This window comes from Arachis ipaensis, chromosome B7 (assembly GCF_059453495.1).
Source record: "Arachis ipaensis isolate K30076 ecotype BB chromosome B7, ASM5945349v1, whole genome shotgun sequence".
In the NCBI taxonomy this organism is placed as follows: domain Eukaryota; kingdom Viridiplantae; phylum Streptophyta; class Magnoliopsida; order Fabales; family Fabaceae; genus Arachis; species Arachis ipaensis.
The window spans coordinates 102149575-102168624 of record NC_142442.1 but is presented as its reverse complement, the minus strand read 5'-3'; the positions used below and the strand labels follow the sequence as shown (position 1 = coordinate 102168624).

Sequence of the window (19050 nt, the reverse complement as noted above, 5' to 3'; positions counted from 1 at the left end):
CCATCTTTGATTGTTTTGACCTTGATGCATGTTCCTATTATAGCTTCCATTCCTTACAACAACATTGGAACCAAACTTAAAGTCAGAGGGGTGAGAATTCATAGTAGCTAATAAAAATTAAAAACAAAAATAAAAATAAATAAATAAACAAAAGAAAATATTTACAATAACCAATAATAAGGCACACAATTGCAATTCCCCGGTAACGGCGCCATTTTTGACGAGATGGTTTTTAAAGATAAAGAATTTTCACAAATAAAGTCGCGTTGCAATATAGTTTCTAAACCAACAGAGAATCCTCTCGTACAAAAGTTTTGGTTGTCACTTACGCAAACCCGATAAAATTTATAACCGAAGTATTGAAACCTCGGGTCGTCTCTCAAGGAATTGCAGGGTAGTATGATTTATTATTGGTTATGGAAAAAGGTATATTTTGGGGTTTTTGAATTAGGGAACAAGAAAATAAATTGGCAGGAAAGTAAATTAATAAATAGAAAAACTATTGGCAAGGTATGAGAACTGGAAATCTCATCCTAGTTATCCTTATCAGGTGTGATGAAAGTTGTTATTACTCCTACTTAGTTAACCCTTACTAAATTAAGGAAAGTCAAATGGACTAATCAATTTGATTCCTCAAGTCCATGTCAACTGCTGTGGAAAGACTAGCTTTAGAGGGATCCAAATCAATCAGCAATTTCCAATTTTCAATCAACAGCTGTGTTTGACAACTCAAGTGTCACCAATTACTCAACCAAAGCCAAAAGGGGAAAAATCCAAAATATTTATATCATAAATAGAAGGAAGCAACCATAAATCTAAAATACCTCGAATTGTATTAAATAGAAAATTAAATTAAACATAGGAATCCATAAACCAATTTGGGAAAATAAACAAACTAAAGTAATAGAATAATTAAAAGTAGAAGAGAAATTAAATTAAAGGAACATTGAACCTGGAATTGAGAAAACAAAGAAATCCTAATCCTAAAATCTAAGAGAGAGGAGAGAGACTCTCTCTCTAGAAACTACATCTAAAACCTAAAAAATTGTCTATATTGAAAGAATGATTCATGGATTATTTGATTCCCCCATTCTCCAGCCTCTATTATGTGTTTCTGGGCTTGGATTTGGGCCGAAAAAGGGTCCAGAAATTGCTGGGGGCGAATTTTGCAACTTTCTGCACGTGGCGTCTATCACGTGTATGCGTAGGTCACCCGTGCGCGTCGTTTGGAAGTTTTCCTTGTCATGCGTACGCGTCAGTCACGCGTACGCGTCGCTCGTTGGAAAATACATAGGAGAAAAAGGGTCTCTGGCTGCCGTTGAACGCCAGTTTGGGCCATCAAATCTCGTGCAAAGTATGAACTGTTATATATTTCTGGAAAGCCCAAGATGTCTACTTTCCAACGCGATTGAGAACGCGCTAATTGGGCTTCTGTAGCTCCAGAAAATCTACTACGAGTGCAGGAGGGTCAGAATCCAACAGCATCTGCAATTCTTTCTCAGCCTCTGAATCAGATTTTTGCTCAGGTCTCTCAATTTTAGCCAGAAAATACCTGAAATTACAGAAAAACATACAAACTCATAGTAAAGTCCATAAATGTTATTTTTGCATAAAAACTAATAAAAATATAATAAAAAGTAACTAAAACATATTAAAAACTATGTAAAAACAATGCGAAAAAGCGTATAAATTATCCGCTCATCAGAACACCAAACTTAAATTGTTGCTTGTCCCCAAGCAACTAAAAACAAAATAGGATAAAAAGAAGAGAAAATACAATAAAATTCAAAATATCAATGAAGCTTAGTTCCAATTAGATGAGCAGGACTAGTAGCTTTTTGCTTCTGAACAGTTTTCGCATCTCAATTTATCCTTTGAAGTTCAGAATGTTTGGCATCCATATGAACTCAGAATTCAGATAGTGTTATTGATTCTCCTAGTTCAGTATGTTGATTCTTGAACACAGCTACTTTATGAGTCTTGGCTGTGACCATAAGCATTTTGTTTTCCAGTATTACCACCGGATACATAAATGCCACAGACACATAACTGGGTAAAGCTTTTCAGATTGTGACTCAGCTTTGCTAGAGTCCCCAGTTAGAGGTGCCCAGAGTTCTTTAGCACACTCTTTTGCTTGGGATCATGACTTTAACCACTCAGTCCCAAGCTTTTCACTTGGACCTTCATGACACAAGCACATTGTTAGGGACAGCTTGATTTAGCTGCTTAGGCCAGGATTTTAGTCCTTTTGGGCCCTCCTATCCATTAATGCTCAAAGCCTTGGATCCTTTTTACCCTTGCCTTTTAGTTTAAAGGGTTATTCGCTTTTTGCTCTTGCCTTTTGGTTTAAAGAGCTATTGGCTTTTTCTGCTTGTTTTTTCTTTTTCTTTATTTTTTCGCCCCTTTTTTTTCACAAGCATTGTGTTTTTCACTGCTTTTTCTTGCTTCAAAAATCAATTTTATGATTTTTCAGATTATCAATAACATTTCTCTTTTTTCATTATTCTTTCAAGAGCCAACAATTTTAACATTCATAAACTTCACTATAAAAAATATGCACTGTTCAAGCATTCATTCAGAAAACAAAAAGTATTGCCACCACATCAAAATAATTAAACTATTTTCAAGATAGAATTCGAAATTTATGTACTTTTTTTTCTTTTTCAGAAAACATTTTTCATTTAAGAAAGGTGAAAGATTCATGGAACATTCATAGCTTTAAGACATAGACACTAAACACTAATGATCATGTAATGAAGACACAAACATAGTCAAAACATAAAGCATAAAAACCGAAAACAGAAAAGAAAATAAACAAGGAGATTAAAGAACGGGTCCACCTTAGTGATGGTGGCTTCTTATTCCTCTTGAAGAACCAATGGAGTTCTTGAGCTCCTCTATGTCTCTTCCTTGCCTTTGTTGCTCCTCTCTCATGGCCTTTTGCTCCACTCTTAGTTGCTCCATGTTGGAACTCAATTCTCCTAAAAAGGTGTTGAGTTGTGATAAACCACTATTTTATTATTCATCTTGTGCTCAATTGAGTGTTTTTATCAATTCTTCACCCATTTATTCATATAATTTGCATGGTTTTACAATTCCTTCCTTATTATGTGATACATATGAAAACATGTTTCCTAAGCCTAAAAATGATAATTTTAATTACCCTTTATTACCATTCGATACTGTGATCTGTTTGTTAAGTAATTTTAGGCTTCATAGGGCAGGAATGGCTTAGAGGACAGAAAGGAAACACGCAAAAATGGACGGAACGCACAAAATGGAGTCTTGAAGAAAATGGAAGCGATCGTGCCTAGCGCAAATCACGAGCGACGCGTACGCGTGACAAGGAAAACTTCCAAACGACGCGCACGCATGACCTATGCGTACGCGTGACAAACGCCACGTGCAGAAAGTTGCAGAATTTGCCCCCAGCAATTTTTGGACCCTTTTCGGCCCAAATCCAAGCCCAGAAACACAGAATAGAGGTTGAAGAATAGGGGAATCAAATAATCCATGAATCATTCTTTCAATATAGACAATTTTTAGGTTTTAGATGTAGTTTCTAGAGAGAGAGGCTCTCTCCTCTCTCTTAGATTTTAGGATTAGGATTCTTCGTTTTCTCAATTCCAGGTTGATTGTTTCTTTAATTTAATTTCTCTCCTACTTTAAATTATTCTATTACTTTAGTTTGTTTATTTTCCCAAATTGGTTTATGGATTCCTATGTTTAATTTGATTTTCTATTTAATACAATTCGAGGTATTTCAGATTTATGGTTGCTTCCTTCTATTTATGATATAACTAATTTGGATTTTTCCCCTTTTGGCTTTGGTTGAGTAATTGGTGACACTTGAGTTGTCAAACTCAGCTGTTGCTTGAAAATTGAAAATCGCTGATTGATTTGGATCCCTCTAAAGCTAGTCTTTCTACAGGAGTTTACTAGGACTTGAGGAATCAAATTGATTAGTCCATTTGACTTTCCTTTATTTAGTACGGGTTAACTAAGTGGGAGTAATAACAGCTATCATCACACTAGATAAGGATAACTAGGATGGGATTTCCAGTTCTCATACCTTGCCAAGAGTTTTTCTAGTTATTAATTTACTTTCCCGCCAATTTATTTTCTTGTTCCCTAATTCAAAAATCCAAAAATATACCTTTTTCCATAACCAATAATAAATCATACTACCTGATGCCAGGGCATTTTGGCCAGTTTCACTGACCTTTTCTTTACTGTTTTAGGGTAGTTTCATGCATTTTCTTAGAAAATAAGCAAATTTTGGGTAGATGTTCACTTACATCTTGATTCAAGCAAATATTGTGAACTTTACATGATTTCATGAGAATTATGCATGAATTGAATGACAAATTGGATAATGCATGATCTCATGATTTGGAATAGAGCTTTGATGCACTTTAATTGCTTGATTTTAGGACAAAGGAAGCAAGGAAAAACCACGTTAGTAGCCACGTTAGTCTAATTAACGTGACCACTAACGTGGAATGGGAGCTAGCTTGCAACGTTAATGAGAAAAGTGATCGCCAATAACGCCTTCGAAAGCCATTATAGCCCACGTTAGTTGCCACGTTAATTACATTAACGTGGAAGCTAACGTGGAGGAGAAGTGAAGCTCTAATGTTAGTGGTAAAAGTGAATACCACTAACGTTGGAAAAAGGGGCACACTTGGCCACGTTAAGAGTCACGTTAATTACATTAACGTGAACTCTAACGTAGAAGGAACAAGGATTTGCCAACGTTAGTGACACTCACCTTTGTCACTAACGTTGGATTAAGCCACTATTGCCCACGTTAGTTGCCACGTTAATTAAATTAACGTGGAAGCTAACGTGAAAGAAGAATTGATGGGCCAACGTTAGTGAAACTCACCTTTGTCACTAACGTTGGAGATGGCAATCACCACGACGTTAGGGGCGTTTAGAGCGTTAGTGACAAAGGTAAGTGTCACTAACGCTCTCGAAGCTTAGGCATGCCCACGTTAAGGGTCACGTTAGTTATACTAACGTGAACTCTAACGTGGGGAAAAAGGGGCATTAAGCAGCGTTATTAGAAAAGGTGAATGCCAATAACGTTTGCGAAGGACCAAGAGGCAACGTTAGTGGTCACGTTAGTGCCACTAACGTTAAAGTTAACGTGGATCATTTTTGGCTTGGAACGTTAGTGAAAAAGGTGATCGTCACTAACGTTCTCGAACCCACATTTTCACTTAATGTTAACACCACTAACGTCCTAACTAATGCCCATGCCTAACTCACACTTTTTCTGAAAGCAAAGCTGAGCCCACTGAAGACTGCAACTGCTTCAACTAAAGATCCAAAGGCCCATATCCAAGACATAAGAGCCAACTAGAAGATCAGAAGAGTAGTATATATAGGAGTAGTTTTGAACTAGTAAGAAGCCTTTTGGCATTTTGGAGAACTACACTTTGTATATTTTACTTTCTCTGCAACTTCTAGTTTTAGTTTTCCATAATGTACTTTCCATCTATGCTTTCCATTCCCAGAGCTATGAACAACTAAACCCCCTTCATTGGGTTAGGGAGCTCTGTTGTAATTTGATGGATCAATAATAGTTTTCATTATTCTTCTTCTTTCTTTTCTCTTGATTTTACTAGAAAGCTTTCAATCTTCATCCAATTGGGTAGTTGTTTTGGAAAAGAAGCTATTCATACTTGGATCTCTTTGGAACCTTGGAAGAGGAATGAAGAGATCATGCTAGAAATACTTTCTCATGTTGGACCAAATTGGGGTTTGGATGGATATTGTGACATATAATCCTACCAATATTTTAATTTGGGAATACATGTGGTATAATCAGTGACCATACTTCATCTCTTCTCATGAGCAATTAGACCAAGGAATTGGCTATTGATCAAGATTTGAGAGATTGAATTACCAAGGAATTGGAATTTAATCACTTAAGATTGCCAAGGAGATCAATGAATGCATTGATTGAGGAAGAGATGAGAATGAACTTGATCCGGAGAATACAACATCTCCTGAGCCCAATGAATCTCCCATTTCTGATCTTACCCATTCTCTTTACTTTCTGCCATTTATTTTTATGCTCATTTCCCCAAATCCCCATTTAAGATTCTGCAATTTACTTTCCACCATTTACATTTTGTTCTTTGTTTCCAACATTTACACTTTCTGTTATTTACTTTCCTGCCATTTATATTTCTGCAAATCTTAACTCAATTTCTGCGTAGCTCAACTAGAACATTCCTCTAATTAAAGTTGCTTGACCAATCAATCCCTGTGGGATTCGACCTCACTCTATTGTGAGTTTTTACTTGACAACAAATCGGTATACTTGCCGAGGGAAATTTGTTGAGAGACAAGTTTCGGTGCATCAAGTTTATGGCGCTGTTGCCAGGGATTGATTTTGTATCAACAATGATTAAATTGGTGGATAACTAGATTGAGCATTTTTCTTTTGTTTGATTTAATTTCATTTGAGTGATTTACTTTCAATTTTAGTTATTTTCTTCCCTTTACCCTTACCAGTTTGTGGTGTTCTCTTATTGGTTACAATTCAATTCACTAACCCACTAACTGTTTGATATATTGCATTACTCACACTAACAGCATTTCTGACAAGAATACTTCCTACATTTGTCTCCTTCTTGCTTGTGCCTTGTTGGTTGTATGACAAGTAGAAGAAGCGGGGCTTCAACTTCCTTTGATTCTGAACCTGAGAGGACCTTCCTTAGATTAAGGAGGGAAGCAAGAGGAAAGAGAGTCGTTGGTGCTAAGGAAGAGGAGGAGTATTTTGAACCAGACATGGATGAGAATATAGAGAACCATCATGAAGATGAGGCTCACAACGATGGCAGAGAAGGTCCAGTACATCATGCTGGACAAGAGAGAAGAGTTTTAGGCTCTTATATAAACCCAAACCCAGGAAACTGTGGAAGTAGCATCCAAAAACCAACCATATATGCCAATAATTTTGAACTAAAGCCACAGCTCATCACCCTTGTTCAGAACAACTGTTCATTTGGAGGAAGTGTCCAAGAAGACCCCAATCAACATCTAACCACCTTCCTGAGGATATGTGACACTGTGAAGTCTAATGGTGTTCATCCTGACACTTATAGATTGCTTTTGTTCCCCTTTTCACTCAAGGACAAAGCATCTAAATGGCTGGAATCTTTCCCGAAGGAGAGTTTAACAACCTGGGAAGATGTGGTGAATAAATTCTTGGCGAGATTTTACCCTCCTCAGAGAATTAACAGGTTGAGAGCTGAGGTACAAACCTTCAGGCTACAAGATGGTGAAACTCTCTATGAAGCATGGGAGAGGTTTAAGGACTTGACAACAAGGTGCCCGCCAGATATGTTCAATGAATGGGTGCAATTACACATTTTCTATGAAGGTCTTTCTTATGAATCAAAGAAGGCAGTGGACCACTCATCCAGGGGATCTTTGAACAAGAAGAAGACCATTGAAGAAGCCATAAATGTCATCGAGACTATAGCTGAGAATGTTTACTTCTATGCTTCTGAAAGAGGCAACACTAGAGGATTGATGGAGCTAAACAATATGGATGCACTGCTGGCTCAAAACAAGATGATCACCAAGCAATTGGCTGACCTTACCAAGAAGATGGAAAGGAACCAAGTAGCAGCAATCACTACCTCATCAGCAGCTCAAGAAGGAGTGAATGCAGAGGCAGAGGTTGATCAGGAACAAGCCAACTACATTGGAAACTCACCTAGGCAGACCCATGATCCATACTCCAAAACTTATAATCCTGGTTAGAGGAACCACCCAAACTTTGGGTGAGGAAATCAACAAGTTCAAGGCCAAGATCAGAGACATCACAACCCCAACAACAATGCAGCTCACCAACATTCCACACAGAGATCATATCAGCATCCACCTAACAACACCTCTCAACATCCATATCAAAACCAAAATGGCCCTTCTCATCCCTCCAATCTCAGCTCACCATCATCCGAAGATAGACTCTCAAGGATCAAAACTCTACTTAAACGTATATGCAAAGAAGTTCAAGACAGTAAAATATTCTGAGAGGAAGTGCGGTCCAATATGCAGAATCAAGATGCTGCCATCAAGAAACTTGAGACACAAATTGGCTACCTATTCAAGCAAGTTCTCAGCCATAACCTGTGCAGCAACACTGATTCAAACCCAAGGGAGGAATGTCAGGCCATCACCCTCAGAAGTGGGAAGGAATTGAAGGAAACTCCCAAGAAACCACAAGAGAAGAACTCAAATGAAGGGGAAGAGGAATAAGATGAAGTCCAAGTTTCCACTCCCAGTTCACAGCAAAAAGGAGAAATGCTGAAGCCAGACGTCCAAAAAGCTCCATACCCTCAGCAATTGAAAAAGAAGGGGGATGACAACCAATTCTTAAGATTTTTGGAAATCTTCAAGAAACTACAAATTAACATACCCTTTGCTGAAGTAATAGAGAAAATGCCGCTCTATGCCAAGTTCTTAAAGGAATTAATGACCAAGAAGAGAAGCTGGAAGAGCAATAAGACTGTGATACTAACCGAAGAATGTAGTGCCATCATTCAACACAAACTACCCCAGAAATTGAAGGATCCTGGGAGCTTATAGATTCCTTGCATTATAGGGGAAATCACAGTGGAAAAGGCCCTATGTGATTTAGGAGCCAACATAAATCTGATGTCAGTAGCTATGATGAGAAAAATGAGGATTGAGGAGGCCGAGCCAACAAAAATGGCCCTACAACTGGCAGACTGATCATTCAAGTTTCCTCATGGCATATTAGAAGACTTGCTGGTGAAGGTAGGAGATTTTATCTTCCCAGCAGACTTTGTAGTGTTGGACATGAAGGAGGGAGCCAAGGCCTCCATCATCCTGGGAAGACCATTCTTGGCCACTACTGGAGCTATCATTGATGTCCTAAAAGGTGAACTTACCCTAAGATTACACAATGAGAAGATGACATTCAATGTGTTCAAGGCCATGAGCTACCCACAACAACCATTAGGAGAATGTATGAGGTTGGATTCACTGGAAGATACCGTACAAGAGATTTTTGAAGAAGAAAAACTTGAAGGGTTAACAGAAGATGAATCAGCATCTAGCAAAGAGGCTGCGACAGCGGAGATTCATGTTCAAGGTGCACCAGAGGAGGAGAATGAAAGAAAAGAAGCACCCAAACTTGAACTCAAAGCACTGCCGCCCACTCTTAAATATGCATATTTAGGAGAGAATGAAAGTTACCCAGTGATCATAAACTCAGCCCTCAGCCAAGATCAAGAGGATGAACTACTCCATGTATTGTAAAAGTATAAGGATGCCATTGGATGGACCCTCGCTAACTTGAAGGGAATCAGTTCGGCTATATGCATGCATAAGATACTGCTGGAAGATGATGCCAAACCATCCATCCAGCCCCAAAGGAGGCTAAATCCAGTCATGAAAGAAGTGGTACAGAAGGAAGTCATGAAGCTGTGGCAAGGAGGGGTGATCTACCCAATTTCGGATAGCCCATGGGTCAGCCCCGTCCAAGTGGTCCCCAAGAAAGGAGGAATCACTGTAGTACCTAATGAGAGGAACGAACTCATCCCTACAAGAATGGTCACAGAATGGAGGATGTGCATTGACTACAGAAAACTCAATGAAGCTACAAGAAAAGATCACTTCCCACTTCCCTTCATGGATCAAATGCTGGAAAGACTTACAGGACACGCATATTATTATTTTCTAGATGGTTACTCAGGATATAATTAAATAGTGGTTGATCCGAGAGACCAGGAGAAAACGTCATTTACTTGCCCATATGGAGTGATTGCATACAGGCATCGTTGTCAAACTCTCGAGTTAACTCGTAAACTTGTACGAGTTTACGAGTTTAGATATGGAAACGAGTTGACTCGAACATAGACTCTATCCTGAGTAAACTTGGCTACACTCGGCTGGACTCAGTCAAACTCGGACAAACTCGTGAGTTTAGGACCGAGTTAGCGAGTTTGTGTTTTTCTTCATTTTTGCTAAAAAAAATGTCATTTTGAAACCAAAAAAAAACTTTTTTTATTAGGGTTACGATAACACTCCCAAAGAATGAAAGAAAACTCACTCACAACTCACTCATCTCCAAGCATTTTGGCCAGTTTCACTGACCTTTTCTTTACTGTTTTAGGGTAGTTTCATGCATTTTCTTAGTAAATAAGCAAGTTTTGGGTAGATATTCACTTACATCTTGATTCAAGCAAACATTGTGAACTTTACATGATTTCATGAGAATTATGCATGAATTCAATGACAAATTGGATAATGCATGATCTCATGAATTGGAATAGAGCTTTGATGCACTTTAATTGCTTGATTTCAGGACAAAGGAAGCAAGGAAGAACCACATTAGTAGCCACGTTAGTCTAATTAACGTGACCACTAACGTGGAATGGGAGCTAGCTTGCAATGTTAATGAGAAAAGTGATCGCCAATAACGCCTTCGAAAGCCATTATAGCCCACGTTAGTTGCCACGTTAATTACATTAACGTGGAAGCTAATGTGGAGGAGAAGTGAAGCTCCAACGTTAGTGGTAAAAGTGAATACCACTAATGTTGGAAAAAGGGATACACTTGGCCACATTAAGAGTCACGTTAATTACATTAACGTGAACTCTAACACGGAAGGAACAAGGAATTGCCAACGTTAGTGACACTCACCTTTGTCACTAACGTTGGATTAAGCCACTATTTCCCACGTTTGTTGCCATGTTAATTACATTAACGTGGAAGCTAACGTGGAAAAAGATTTGATGGGCCAACGTTAGTGATACTCACATTTGTCACTAATGTTGGAGATGACAATCACCACCACGTTAGGGGAGTTTGGAGTGTTAGTGACAAAGGTAAGTGTCACTAACGCTCTCGAAGTTTAGGCATGCCCACGTTAAGGGTCACGTTAGTTATACTAACGTGAACTCTAACGTGGGGAAAAGGGGCATTAAGCAACGTTATTGGAAAAGGTGAATGCCAATAACATTTGCGAAGGACCAAGAGGCAACGTTAGTGGTCATGTTAATGCCACTAACGTTTTTAGTTAACGTGGATTATTTTTGGCTTGGAACGTTAGTGAAAAAGGTGATCGTCACAAATGTTCTCGAACCCACATTTTCACTTAACGTTAACACCACTAACGTCCTAACTAACGCCCATGCCTAACTCACACTTTTTCTGCAAGCAAAGCTGAGCCCACTGAAGACTGCAACTGCTTCAACTAAAGATCCAAAGGCTCATATCCAAGACTTGAAGAGCCAACTAGAAGATCAGAAGAGTAGTATATATAGGAGTAGTTTTGAACTAGTAAGAAGCCTTTTGGCATTTTGGAGAACTACACTTTCTATATTTTACTTTCTCTGCAACTTCTAGTTTTAGTTTTCCATAATGTACTTTCCATCTTTGCTTTCCATTCCCAGAGCTATGAACAACTAAACCCCCTTCATTGGGTTAGGGAGCTCTGTTGTAATTTGATGGATCAATAATAGTTTTCATTATTCTTCTTCTTTCTTTTCTCTTGATTTTACTAGAAAGCTTTCAATCTTCATCCAATTGGGTAGTTGTCTTGGAAAATAAGCTATTCATACTTGGATCTCTTCGAAACCTTGGAAGAGGAATGAAGAGATCATGCTAGAAATGCTTTCTCATGTTGGACCAAATTGGGGTTTGGATGGATATAGTGACATATAATCCTACCAACACATTGATTTGGGAATATATGTGGTATAATCAGTGACCATACTTCATCTCTTCTCATGAGCAATTAGACAAAGGAATTGGCTATTGATCAAGATTTGAGAGATTGAATTACCAAGGAATTGGAATTCAATCACTTAAGATTGCCAAGGAGATCAATGAATGCATTGATTGAGGAAGAGATGAGAATGACCTTGATCCGGAGAATACAACATCTCCTGAGCGTAATAAATCCCCCATTTCTGATCTTACCCATTCTCTTTACTTTCTGCCATTTATTTTTATGCTCATTTCCCCAAATTCCCATTTAAGATTCTGCAATTTACTTTCCGCCATTTACATTTTGTTCTTTGTTTCCAGCATTTACACTTTCTGTTATTTACTTTCCCGCCATTTATATTTCTGCAAATCTCAACTCAATTTCTGCGTAGCTCAACTAGAACATTGCTCTAATTAAAGTTGCTTGACCAATCAATCCCTGTGGGATTCGACCTCACTCTATTGTGAGTTTTTACTTGACGATAAATCGGTATACTTGCCGAGTGAAATTTGTTGAGAGACAAGTTTCCGTGCATCACTACCCTGCAATTCCTTGAGAGACGACCCGAGGTTTCGATACTTTGGTTATAAATTTTATTGGGTTTGCTTAAGTGACAACCAAAACTTTTTGTACAAGAGGATTCTCTGTTGGTTTAGAAACTAAACTTGCAACGTGACTTTATTTATGAAAATTCTTTACCTTCAAAAACCATCTCGTCAAAAATGGCGCCGTTGCCGGAGAATTGCAATTGTATGCCTTATTATTGGCTATTGTAAATATTTTTTCTTTTGCTTGTTTATTTGTTTTTATTTTTGTTTTTAATTTTTATTAGCTACTATGAATTCTCACCCCTCTGGCTTTAAGTTTAGTTCCAATGTTGTTGTAAGGAATGGAAGCTATAACAGGAACATGCATCAAGGTCAAAACAATCAAAGATGGAAGGAGCCACGAGGACCTGATCAACCCTTTCGGTAACAACACCTTCCAAGATACCATGGACAACGACCATTCTACAATGCATGCCAAGATAATAGTTATAGTGGACCATTTCGTGACAAACCACCTCTACCAAATTACTACGGTCAAGAGCAATTCCGAGGTGCGTACCAAGATGTTACATATGGTGGACCCTCTTGTAGTTACCAACAAGCCCCATCAAATGCCAATGAACCACCTCCTCAACATAGCTTCGAACCACCATACTCATAAGCCACCTACAACCATTCACCTCTATATGACCCTAACCTTTATCCACCCCAATTCCAATCTAATTACTCCCAAGAACCGCCACTACCATATGCCCCATGTCCATATCCATCGACCCAAGAATCACAGCCTTGCCTCAAGGAAATAGTAGATCAATTTCATGCAACCCTTCATCAACTGGAGCAAGCAATAAATCAATTAGCTTCCTGACGTTCGGGCACTCAAGGAACTCCCATGTGCAGAATCTAATGAAGAACGTAGCATGAAGGAGACACTAGAAGCTTCGGTTGACAGTACGGAGCATGACTTTGTACCAGAACAAGTAGAGGAAGCTGAAATTATCAAGGAAAAAGAATTAGTTAAAGACTTAGGAGATGCTGAACCTCCATGGGAATCAAGAGTTGTAGAGAATTCCGCCCAAAAATTTGCAATTAATGCTAAGGAGGATAGTACACAACCCCCAAGGCATGTATCCTATAAAGAACTAGACGAAACGAATCAAGAAGCAAGTTTCCTTGGTAATGATGATTATGAATCAAGCTCTCCTAGTGATGAACTTGCATCCGTAATTGAATGAATTCTTTGAGATTGAAGAATCTGCCCCAAGTGAATATGAAGATGATATAGAGGTAGATTTTTCTCAACCCCCAACCTGTAACGACCAAATTTTCAATATGTCTAGATCATACCGGAAACTGAGTGCTACCAATTTGTCTTCCTAATTATTATCTATTATTTATCATATGAGCCTGATTCGTTGTTAAACGCGTAGTTAATTTGCGTGGTGTATTTTTTTTTTGAAAATGTTTGGATTAATAGACAGAATCATTTATAATCAATTCACAAGTAATAACAGATAAAATAGTTATAAACAACCACACATAAATACATCACAAGTAGTTGACAACATTCGGTGATTCAGCCTTTATTAGAGTATAGACCTTTAGTTAGAACACCCCTAGATATAGCTAGATAATATCTATATATATGTATATACATACAACATCCCAAGTCCTGACCTGTTCAAGAGGTCTCTAAGCTGGCACCTAGGCTAGCCTAGACTCTATACTCACCTAGTCCCTCTAAACTTCTAAAGCGAGGGAAATTACGTTCTAAGTCTTCACAACTCAAGTCAGGTGGAATGTCATCAAAAGATAGAACATCATCTGCTATTCCTCTGCACGGTCAGACTTTTCCACAGGACGTCTCTCTGGTACCTCATGAAGTAGCCACACAATAGGAGTCTCGTACACGGGATTTAGGTTAAAGTGCGTATACGAACGGGGTGCAGACGTTGGCTGATCTCACAGCATATACATATAAACAGAGAACGATATTCACCCTAGACTCAGAAGACTATCTAGAGCAGAATCCTCTTCTTGCGAACGGTCATCAGCAAACTGTGGTAAGGTACTCTTACTTCCATCTGAAGGGGAAGGGAGAGAGAAGGGGTAAGAACTGGGGAGTTCTTAGTAGGGCCGGGGTTATTAGTTACGTTCATTTATTTGGGGTCGATTAGTAGACGAATAACATAATATAGCAAAGCAGTAAACAGAAGATAAAGATAGAAAGAAAAAGTAGAGACAACAAAAAGCAGAACACAAACAAAAGAATACAAGAAAATAAAACACAGAAATAGCATACAAGCAGACAAACATAAAGAAGTAGACCACACATAGAAAGGAATGCAACAGAGAATAATGCACAGACAAGAATGATGCATGTCTAGCCCTAGCGCAGGACATGAGCTCCTGTGTCGGTTGGCTGCCCGCAATCCCGACATTTATCCGGTCACGAGTAATCCCGATTTCCCGGATACGATTTTTCGTTCCTAAATAAATGCGCATATAATAATAGCCGCTCATTTGAGACAGCCTCTGCTTACTACAGGAAAATATATATATACTCTGCTCGGCTCTGGGAAAGCGGAAAATGGCTGTAGGTAACTTCGTGCCCCTACAGAGGCTCTGGGTTGCATTAAGCAACTAATATATATTGAATATAGCTCTGGGTTGCATCAAGCAACTAATATATATATAAATATAGCTCTGGGTTGCATCAAGCAACTAATATATATATAAATATAGCTCTGGGTTACATCAAGCAACTAATACATATATAAATATAGCGCTGGGTTGTATCAAGCAACTAATATATATATAAATATAGCTCTGGGTTGAATCAAGCAACTAATACATATATAAATATAGCTCCGGGTTGCATCAAGCAACTAATATATATATAAATATAGCTCTGGGTTGCATCAAGTAACTAATATATATAAATATCTCTTTATTATATTACTCTTCTCTTTATATCTCTTTACTCTGTTCTGGTTTCTCTTTTCTCTGTATCTCTTTACTCTGTTTTAATTACTCTGTTCTCTGTATCTCTTTTCTCTTCTCTGGTTACTCTTTTCATCTGTATCTATATTACTCTTTTTCTCTTTATCTCTTTACTTTACTATGGTTACTCTGTTTTTTGTATTTCTCTACTCTGCCCTGATTTCTCTGCTTAACGTATGTATTTAAAGTTTATGTAAATTTCGGTATGAATAGTTCGCCTGTCCCAAGTATAGGTTCATTAAGTCTATACTGAAACAGTTTAACTTTTCATATAATACCTAACCCTAGTCGCAACTCAGGTACTAACTAAGTTGCCCTAGTTCGTTCACTAGTCTCTGTCTGTTTTTCTGTCATTAAAATTTTATAGACTTTTTCTTTGGTTTTTATCTTTTCTTTAACTTTTTATCTTTTCTTTATTTTTGCCTCACTATCATGTTATTACCACTCCCTAAGTGTTTTATGAAGGTAATTATGAGATTCTGCACTTAAAGTTGTCTTTCTAAAGCTTTTACAGAAAACTGCTTTTTCCGCATTATTTTATTATTTTTATTAAAATATTATTTTTAATTAAATATTATTATTTAATATTTTATTATTATTTATTATTTTATTATTAAATTTTCGAAAATTAACTTTACTTTAACCTTTAACCTTTAAAATTCACTTTTTACCACCTGTAACTTTTAATATTTCTACTTTTACCACCCTAACTTTTAGAAATTACAAAATAACCCCCCAAACACCAAAATATTTACTTCCTTGCCCTTTTATGGATCAAAAAGGTGTTCTTCATTGTTCTTCACCACACTCAAAGTGTTCTTTGTGTTCTTCGTAAATTCTTCAGATTCTTTCTTTGTTTTTACCCGTTTTTCAGTCTTTTCAGCAACCGATTTTTACCATAATTCAAAATAAATTTCCAGCCACTAAAACCCCATCTTTTCTACATGATTTTAACACAAATTGAACCTCAATTTAAGCTCTAGGGTTTAGTTTTCCAGCAGCCACAAGAACACACATTCATAGCTTGAATTTCATCAAATTTCATCAAATTTTCTCCAAAATTTCAACAAGAATTACTCATACAAACAATCAATTTCAAGCACAGCCAAACCATATCATAATCACACAACTCAAACACAATTAATAAAGATTAAATTCGTCAATCCCTACCTGGTTTTGCTGCTCCTAATTCGGTTAAACTTTCAGGTGGTCCTTAAGCACTTTTTCCTCCTAAATCACATCAAGAACAACTTTAAATCCAAAAACTCTCAACTGACCAAATCTCACTCAGTATGTTAGGAAGAGATATCTCACCTTAGACATGCTGGAAATTCACGTTTCTTGGCCCTCAAGTCAAGTTAAGCATGATTCCTAAGGAAGAACATCAAGAAAACACATGTTTTGCATGGTTTTCCTTGAAAACCGAATTGAAATGGGAGGGAGACAGCCATCTCACCTTATTTCCATCCTTGATAAGTGACATGGTTATGTAGAGGAAGAAGAGAGGATCATTTTGGTGAGATCGGAGTTTTGATTTGAGTTTTAGTTCAGAAGAAATCATGCTTTGAAGATTAAGTGTTCATGAAAGTTTCTCTCTTTTCTCTCTTGTTATTTTCGGCCAAAATGATGAAATGAGACAGACTTGGAGGTCTTGGGGGTGTAAGGTGAGTTGTGATTGGTTGGCTTGGAGGTGAATTACAATAATATTAAAATATCTCTAGTGTACAACTACTAAAACTAGGTGTACCAGAACACTCGTAAAAACATCTCTAAAAAATTATTTTCTGAGCTACTAGCATAAATGACACTAGTAAAATATTTATTATGAGAATAGAACATGTATAATGAGGCCTTAGTATAATGATAATATTATACTGTTATCTCTCTCTTCTCATGAATCGAGTCCGGTTCGTCAAACAGAGACTATTTACGAAAATCAGAATCAAAATTGCCAACCGATACGGTTCAAAAACTAGGTTCTTCGCGATTGCATTATCGAGCTTGCCTCAAAGGACGTTCTAGCTTAAGGATGACATAATGATAATGAGGATTGAGATGCTTGATGATATAGCAGAGGTGTTCCCTTTACTGATCTTCCAGAGAAATCCGTACTTTCAGAAAAGATCTCATGTACTCGAAAATCAGGGTTGTTACATTCTACCCTTCTAAAAGAAAATTTTGCCCTCAAAATTTCAGTTACCTAGGAATAAATGCGGGTAATCAGCTTTCATCTTATCTTCCAGTTCCCAAGTGTGCTCTTCCTCTCCTCTTGGTTGCCATGCTACTTTGACTAAGCGAACAGTCTTGCCTTTTAACTACTTATCACTTCTTTATACGATCTGAACCGGTGAAGCTTGATATGTCATATCATTTCGTAACTGTACTGTCTCTGGTTGTAAAATGTGACTCTTGTCGGGAATATATTTCTTAAGTTGCGAGACATGAAGAACATCATGAAGGTTTGATAAATAAGGAGGAAGGACTATTTGATAAGCTACTAGACCGACTCTCTTATGTATTTGGAAAAGGTTCTATGTATCGTGGGTTAAGCTTTTTAGTCTTAAGGGCTCTACCTATTCCAGTAATCGAAGTTACTTCTAGAAAGACACGATTTCCGTCACTAAACTCTAAGGGTCTACGTCTATTATCGGCATAGCTCTTTTGACGGCTTTGTGCTGTCTGGATCTTCCGACGAATCTCCTTTATCTTCTCAGTAGTTTCTTACACTAAGTTTGGACCTAAGACACTAGCTTCTCCATCATCATTCCAACACAATGGTGTCCGACATCTTCTTCCATAGAGAGCTTCATATGGTGTCATCCCGATACTTTATTGGAAACTGTTGTTGTAGACGAATTTGACCAAAAGCAAATACTTATCCCAGCTGCTTTGGTTGTTTATCCTACATGATCGTAACATGTCTTCTAACGTCTGGATTGTCTGCTCTGTTTGTTCGTCTATCTGAGGATGGTATGCTATACTCATGTGCAATTCTGTTTCCAATGCTTATTGAAAAGCTCCCCAAAATCTAGTAGTAAACCTCGAAACTCGATCTGAGACAATTTATGAAGGTATCCCATATAGTCGTACGATTTCTCGAATATATATATTTGTTCCAGCCTTTCTAAAGTATAGTCAACTCGAATCGGAAAGAAGCATGCCGATTTTGGCAACCTGTCCATAATCACCCAAATGGCATTACGTCCTGTTGAGGTTCTTGGCAATCTCGTGATAAAATCCATAGTGATCTGCTCCCATTTCCATTGTGGTATTTCTAAGGGTTGCAGGGTTCCTGATAGCTTCTGATGTTCCACCTTCATCTTCTGGCAGGTTAAACATTTTGAGACATAATCAGCTACTTCTTTCTTTAAGCCCGACCACCAGAACATTTGTTTCAAATCTCGATACATCTTTGTCACTCCAAGATGCATAGAAAATCTACTTTGGTGAGCTTCAGCAAGAATCTTTTGTCGCAATTCTCCAGAGTTAGGCACACAAATTCTGTTCTTGTACCTCCATAGGCCACTACGATCCTATCTCATAGCTTCTTCAGCTCTACAAACAATGGTGACATGCAGTACAGTGCTATGGAAATCGGTCCGGCTCCAAGTACTAGATCAATGCTGAATTCTATCTCTCGCTGAGGAGGAGACTCAGGTATGTCGTCCAAGAAAACATCAGGAAATTCCTTAATCATTTAGATTCATTCTAAGCTTAATTCACTATCATTCGAGC

General features: G+C 37.8%; 1 non-coding gene across 1 annotated transcript; it reads right to left on the bottom strand.

Annotated features, from left to right (window-relative positions):
• Window positions 1–7257: 7257 nt before the first annotated feature.
• Window positions 7258–7364, bottom strand: LOC148553549 (small nucleolar RNA R71). The gene has a single exon (XR_015893948.1). It is a non-coding gene; the product is annotated as a small nucleolar RNA R71 (small nucleolar RNA).
• Window positions 7365–19050: the final 11686 nt, after the last annotated feature.